Source organism: Giraffa tippelskirchi, chromosome 8 (genome assembly GCF_054371585.1).
Source record: "Giraffa tippelskirchi isolate mGirTip1 chromosome 8, T2T-mGirTip1v1.2.pri, whole genome shotgun sequence".
In the NCBI taxonomy this organism is placed as follows: Eukaryota; Metazoa; Chordata; class Mammalia; order Artiodactyla; family Giraffidae; genus Giraffa; species Giraffa tippelskirchi.
Window position 1 is genome coordinate 7,661,112 of NC_137282.1, and position 8,250 is coordinate 7,669,361.

Genomic DNA, 8,250 nt, shown 5'->3' on the forward strand with positions numbered 1-8,250 from the left:
GACTCAAAGACTAGCCTCACACACTGCCTCTGCAACTCCGTGAAAGAGCCCAAATTTAACTGGACCCAATTGCAGAGCAATTCATGCCCCAGGGCATCATCAAAAACAAAGCGATCAGCCAACAATTGGAGCTGATTTCTGAGTATGCCACCAAGAAAGGCAGATCATTGAACAGATTGGGAAATTGTCAAAGAAAGATCGGTTAAAATCTGTCACCCCACCTGACTCTGTACCCAAGGCTGCACCTTCTAAGGAATGAAACCAGAGATGTCACTAGAGAGACAGGAACAGAAAGAGTATTTGAAGAAATAATGACCGAAAATTTCCCAAATTTGAGGAAAAACACTAATCTACCTGGTGACTCATGGTAAAGAGCCTGCCTGCAATGGAAGAGACCCAGGCTCGATCCCTGGATCGGGAATACCCCCCGGAGAAAGAAATGGCAACCCACTGCAGTATTCTTACCTGGAGAATTCCATGGACAGAGGAGCCTGGTGGGCTACAGTTCACGAGGTCGCAGAGTCGGACACGACTGAGTGACGCTTTCTTTCACACACGCAAGCAGCTCAACAAATACCATTAGAATAACAGAGATCGACACCCAGACACATCATAGTAAAAATGATCAAAGATAGAAAAATTAGAAAGCAGCGAGAGAAAAATGACTATTTATATACAAAGGAACACCAATAAGATTAACAGCTAAGTTCTCATTAGAAAAAATAAAGGCCAGGGAAACAGGTGGAAGAAAAAACCTATCACCTTGCTGTACAGTAGAAGCTAACACAACACTGTAAAGCAATTATATTCCAATAAGAATGAATTTAAAAATCTTTTAACCAAGAATGTAATTATGTAACTACATGATGTAACAAAACTATCTTTCAAAAATAAAGAAAGAGCTTTCTGGGAAGATGGTAGAGTAGGAAGCACCAAGAATCAGTCTCCCAACCAAAGCAACTATAGTACTAGCAGACTTGTCTGACATAAGCAATCGGAACTCTGGAATCTGATAAAGGCCTGTAACTTCCAGAGGAAGGCTTGGATGGTAAACAGTGGTTCATTTTGGTCAATTTCAACTTTAGATCAGTGAGGACTACCCGTGTCACTCCCCTCGCCCATGCGGGTGGTGGAGGAGCTGCAGGAGACCTTGCGAACAGCTTGTGAGAGCCAAGGTGGGCAAGAAGGATCCTTTCTTCCAAATGTCGGGAGTCTGTGTTCTGACTGCTGACTGCTGCTTCTGATCACGAAGGTGCAGAAACAGAAGTGGGTTGCCATCGGTGCACGCACCTCACTACTCTGGCGGAAGTGACTTCAGAGGATTTAAAGGACTGGTGCCTTCTCTCCACTTCATTTTTTCTCCCATCTTTGGAGCCAGGCATTAAAGACTAGGGCACTCAAAAGCAACCTCACATACAATGAAATCAGAAAGTCACTATGCATATCCAGGGAAAGGTTCAGGTTGAGAAAAGACCCGAGAAGACCTTAAGTTTACACGTCATGCTAATCCTTGGCAGATCCTTAAAAGACAGCCTACAACAATAAAAAACAAAAACAATAAACCCTGAGGAGAGAATAGAATTGATTCCATACAGGGCCCTGTGGAGCTTCCAGACGTGGAGGTCTTTTTGTCCCCCATTTCTTGTAGGCAAGACTTCAGGCTCCGCGACCTTCTCTGAGCTCCAAAGAGCAGGTTTGAACAGTTGCTGATCAAGGGAGGGGGCAGCCAGGAAACCACCTGAGGCAGGATCAGGGACCAGAGAAGTGAAAGTCGCTCAGTCGTGTCCGACTCTTTGGGACCCCACGGACTGTATAGTCCATGGGATTCTCCAGGCCAGAATACTGGAGTGGGTAGCTTTTTCCCTTCTCCAGTGGATTTTCCCAACCCAGGAATAGAACCGGGGTCTCCTGCATTGCAGGGGGATTCTAGAGAAGCCTGTCAAAATTAGAAGACCTGAATGAAGCAGGGCAAAGGCTAACAGAGTTTTGCTAACAGAACGCACTGGTCATAGCAAACACCCTCTTCCAACAACACAAGAGAATATGCTACACATGGACATCACCAGATGGCCAACACCAAAATCAGATTGATTATATTCTTCGCAGCCAAAGATGGAGAAACTCTATACAGTCAGCAAAAACAAGACTGAGAGCTAACTGTGGCTCAGATCATGAACTCCTTATTGCAAAATTCAGATGTAAATTGAAGAAAGTAGGGAAAACCAGTAGACCATTCAGGTATGACCTAAATCAAATCCCTTATGATTATACAGTGGAAGTAAGAAATAGATTTAAGGAATTAGATCTGATAGACAGAATGCCTGATATATTATGGACGGAGGTTCATGACATTGTACAGGAGGGAATGATCAAGACCATCCCCAAGAAAATGCAAAAAAGGCAAAATGGTTGTCTGAGGAGGCCTCACAAATAGCTGAGAAAAGACGAGAAGTGATGTTCGATGCATGAGACAAAGGCTCAGGGCCGGGGCAATGGGATGACCCAGAGGGATGGGATGGGGAGGGAGGTGGGTGGGGGGTCCAGGAAGGGGAACACATGTAAACCCATGGCTGATTCATGTCAATGTATGGCAAAAACTATTACAATATTGTAAAGTAATTAGCCCCCAACTAAAATAAATAAATTTATTTTAAAAAAAGTATAAAAAAATAAAAAAAAAAAGAAGAGAAGTGAAAAGCAAAAGAGAAAAGGAAAGATATACCCATTTGAATGCAGAGTTCCAAAGAATAGCAAGGAGAGATAAGAAAGCCTTCCTCAGTGATCAATGCACAGAAATAGAGGAAAACAATAAAATAGGAAAGACTAGAGATCTCTTAGGAAAATTAGAGATACCAAGGGAACATTTCATGCAAAGATGGGCACAATAAAGGACAGAAATGGTATGGACCTAACAGAAGCAGAAGATATTAAGAAGAAGTGGCAAGAATACACAGAAGAACTGTACAAAAAAGATCTTCATGATCCAGATAACCACAATGGTGTGATCACTCATCTAGAGCCAGACATCCTGGAATGTGAAGTCAAGTGGTCCTTAGGAAACATTACTATGAACAAAGCTAGTGGAGGTGATGAAATTCCAGTTGAGCTATTTCAGATTCTGAAAGATGATGGTGTGAAAGTACTGCACTCAATATGCCAGCAAATCTGGAAAACTCAGCAGTGGCCACAGGACTGGAAAAGTGGTTTTCATTCCAATCCCAAAGAAAGGCAATGTCAAAGAATGCTCGAACTACCGCACAGTTGCACTCATCTCACACGCTAGCAAAGTAATGCTCAAAATTCTCCAAGCCAGGCTTCAACAGTACATGAAGCATGAACTTCCAGATGGTCAAGCTGGATTTGGAAAAGGCAGAGGAACCAGAGATCAAATTGCCAACATCCGTTGTATCATCAAAAAAGCAAGAGAGTTCCAGAAAAACATCTACTTCTTCTTTATTGACTATGCCAAAGCCTTTGACTGTGTGGATCACAACAAACTGGAAGATTCTTAAAAAGATGGAAATACCAGACCACTTGATCTGCCTCCTGGAAAACCTGTATGCAGGTCAAGAAGCAACAGTTAGAACTGAACATGGAATGACAGACTGGTTCCAAATCGGGAAAGGAGTACATCAAGGCTGTATATTGTCACCCTGCTTATTTAACTTATATGCAGAGTACATCATGGGAAATCCCGGGCTATACGAAGCACAAGCTGGAATCAAGATTGCTGGGAGAAATAATCAATAACCTCAGATATGCAGATGACACCACACTTATGGCAGAAATCGAATAAGAACTCAAGAGTCTCTTGATGAAAGTGAAAGAGAAGAGTGAAAAAGTTGGCTTAAAACTCAACACTCAGAAAACTAAGATCATGGCATCTAGTCCCATCACTTCATGGCAAATGGATGGGGAAACAGTGGAAACAGTGGCAGACTATTTTTGGGAGGCTCCAAAATCACTGCAGATGGTGAGTGCAGCCATGCAATTAAAAGACGCTTGCTCCTTGGAAGAAAATCTATGACCAACCTAGACATCATATTGAAAAGCAGAGATATTACTTTGCCAACAAAGGTCCATCTAGTCAAAGCTATGTTTTTTCCAGTAGTCATGTATGGATGTGAGAGCTGGACTATAAAGAAAGCTGAGCACCAAAGCACTGATGCTTTTGAATTGTGTTGGAGAAGACTCTTGAGAGTCCTTTGGACTGCAAGGAGATCCTACCAGTCCATCCTAAAGGAGATCAGTCCTGGGTGTTCATTGGAAGGACTGATGTTGAAGCTGAAACTCCAATACTTTGGCCACCTGATGGGAAGAACTGACTCCTTGGAAAAGACCCTGATGCTGGGAAAGATTGAAGGCAGGAGGAAAAGGGGATGACAGAAGATGAGATGGTTAGATGGCATCACCAGCTCGACGGACATGAGTTTGAGTAAACTCCAGGAGTTGGTGATGGACAGGGAGGCCTGGCGTGCTGTAGTCCATGGGGTCACAAAGAGTCAGACATGACTGAGCGACTGAACTGAACTGACTATATAAAATCCCTGTTCCTCTGGGAGTTCTCAAAGCTCTTGGGACTCTAGCCTACTGTGATCCCCCTTTGCCTGGCAAAGAAATAAGGTCACTCTTTCTTTCTCCTCCATAACTTTGTCTCTGTATTTCTGTTCAGCATTGGTGCACAGAGAGCCAAGATTTTGGCAGCAGAATCTGATTCTCATAGTTACCACATTATTAGATTAAATGTCCAGTTTTCAACAACAAGTAATGCCATTTGCAGAGGATCTTCCCAACCCAAAGATCAAACTGCTTCTCTTGCGTCTCCTGTACAGGCAGGTGGATTCTTTACCACTAGCACCACCTGGGGAGAAGGCAATGGCACCCACTCCAGTGCTCTTGCCTGGAAAATGCCATGAACGGAGGAGCCTGGTAGGCTGCAGTCCATGGGGTCGCAAAGAGTCAGACATGACTGAGCGACTTCACTTTCACTTTTTACTGTCATGCATTGGAGCAGGAAATGGCAACCCACTCCAGTGTTCTTGCCTGGAGAATCCCAGGGATGGGGGAGCCTGGTGGGCCCCCATCTATGGGGTCGCACAGAGTCAGACATGACGGAAGCGACTTAGCAGCACCACCACCACCACCATCAGGAAAGTCAAAAAGAAAAAAAAAGGCATTCCAAGCAAAGAAAAAATAAACCTACATAACTCTCCCTGAGAAGGACAAGAAAGCTAACCTACCAGACAAAGACTTTTTTTTTTTTTTTTTATTGTTGCTAGATGTTTTATTAGTGGCAATAAATGTAACTTATTTCAGCAAGATTTATCATTAATGACAACCATATTACCTAAATATTCTGGATTGAAACGATATTTAAATAAGTTACGTGCTTCATATCTGCACACATTAAAAAGCATTTTACATGATTAAATACAAAAAGACCAAAACAATTTTTTCAATCAATTTTAAGTGAAGCGGACATCACAGAGCTGAAGAATTACACATTCTGCCACAGGTAAGACTATTTTTCAATGACCAAGTATTGTTTATAAGTTAGTCGTGTGTGCTCAGTCGGTCATATCCGACTCTTTGCAACCCCATGGATTGTAGCCCCGTAGGCTCCTCTGTCCATGGGATTTACCAGGCAAGAATACTGGAGTGGGTTGCCCTTTCCTTCTCCACAGACAAAGACTTTAAAACTGTGTTAAAGATGCTCAAGAACTAGAAACGAAGATATGGAGAAAGGTAAAAAAACTATGTCTGAGCAAAATGGAAATGTCAGTAGGTAGAAAATCTTCAAAGAAACCAAACATAAACTCTGTAGCTGATAAGTACAATAAGAGAAATGAAAATTTCACTAGAGGAGTTCAAAGGCAGATTTAAGCAGGCAAAAGAAAGATTCAGCAAGCATGAAGCTAGGACAATGGAAATGATCAAGTCTGAAGAAGACAAAGAAAAAAGACTGAGGAAAAGTGAACAGAGCCTAGGAGACCTGTGAGATGAGAATTATTAGACCAGCGTATGCACAGCAAGCACCCCAGAAGGAGACAAGAGAAATAAGACGTGAGACAGAGAAAACAAAAAGCCAAATGCTAGACAAAAAAAAATCCAGCTATATCAATAATAGAATTTAATGTGAATGAATGGATTAAACAACCCATTCAAGAGGCAGAGATTGTCAGAGTGGATAAGAAAAATAAGCTCCAGGTAAAGCTGTCCCTGGTGGCTCAGACGGTAGTCTGCCTGCAATGCATGAGACCCAGGTTTGATCCCTGGGTCAGGAAGATCCCCTGGGAGAGGGCATGGTGGACTATTTAGTCCTTGGAGTCCCAAAGAGTCAGACACAACTGAGCAACTAACACTTCACTTTCATATGCTGTCTACAGAAGACATGCATGCGTGCTAAGATGCTTCACTTGTGTCCGACTCTGTGTGACCCTGGATATTTTTGTGCACTCTAAAAAATATGCAAAACACCAACATTACTTTTGTGTGTGTGTGTGTGTGTGTGTGCGCACGCTCTATGAAGAAGTGTGTTAGGATGGCATACATATAAATCAAGCTAAGGAATACTTCTGAAGAGAAGGGAGATGCAGTCAGGGAGGGGGAGACGGGAGATTTCAAGGCTTACTGATGATATTTTGCTTCAAAAGCTGGCACACTAGTGTTTGTGGTGGTTCTCTTTACATTTTCTTAGATTTTTCTTTAAGTTGCAACCAACAACCAGTAGGTGGCAGGGAAAGCCTGGTATTTGCAGCCTCTGAAAGACTAATCACATAAAGATAATGCCTCCTTTAAAGTTCCCATGATCAGCATGTCGCTCTCCAGGTTAAAATGAATTAACTGAAGCCTTTATTTTCCTTGTTAGCGCACATTTGCATTTTGGTATGTGCGCGCTCAGTCACTCAGTCGTGTCCGACTATGTGACCCCATGGGCTGTGGCCCCAGGGTCCTCTGTCCACGGGATTCTCCAGGCAAGGAGACTGGAGAGGGCTGCCGTGCCCTCCTCCAGGGGATCTTCCCAACCCTGGGATCGAACCCAGGTCTCCTGCATTGCAGGCACTTCCTAATAGTAACATTTTCTTTCAAAATTTATGTAACTTCTCAAGGAGGCCACTCTGGCTTTTACTCTCCTACTGTCATGACTGCAATGCTTGGGTGAAACAAGCTCGCTCAGTTCATGATAACGAGGGTATGGCAGCAATTGCATGCTGCATGTACACACACACAATAACACCACACATACACACACACACCACCCATACACACACCACATGCTGCGTATATACACATACACTGCAAACACACCACACCACACATATACACACATACCACGCATATAATACATACACATATTCACACACTATATACACACACACTCATACCACTCACATACACACCACACACACACAACACACACTGCACACACACCCCACACACACATCATACACAACACTCATACTCACTGCACACAGAGTCAATCTGCAGCTGTCTCATCACCACCAGTTTCCCACCACCTTCCTCTCCCCAGGTGCTGAAATCTGCTTTCATGCTCATTTCCAAGAGCTTTTCTTCTGCCTTTTTCTTGGCTCCCAAACTGCACAGAAGTCAAGCTTTTATCTTACTTGGTCACAGAGAGCAGCCAGGCGGTGCAGCCTGTCAGCACCGCGATCCAGCTGTGATTTCTTAAGTGACTCAGCAAACCTCCCCATGGTAGACACTCTGCTTCCCCCAAGAGCAGAAGTGAAGAAATTGAGGGTTATGTCTGATTCTGGCCCACAGGTATGTTTTGTGGAGCCGCAAACTATTTTACATGTTTTATGTGTCCCAATTAAAAATCAAGAGTGATCATATAGAATTGAAATGTGGTGTTTCTTTTGAACAATCAGAAATGCTGACAACTTCACTCCATGTGACCCAAGGGGTGGGGCCAAGGAGTGTGCAGCCTGGCGGGGCCAGAACAGGTCAGTCCCCGACCCCTTTCCTCTCTGCTCTAAAGGAGTGTGTGTGGCAGCCCTTGCCTAGAGCAACAGGCTTAAAAACAGTAAATGGTTTTACTCAGCAATAAACAAGAACAAAATAATGCCACGTGCAGCAACATGGATGGATCTAGAGATGATCACACTAAGTAAGTCAGACAAAGACAAACATAACACAATATCACGTATGTGGAATCTAAAAACAAAATACAACTGAAATTATTTACAAAACAGAAGTAGACTCTCAGACATAAAAAACAAACCTATGGTT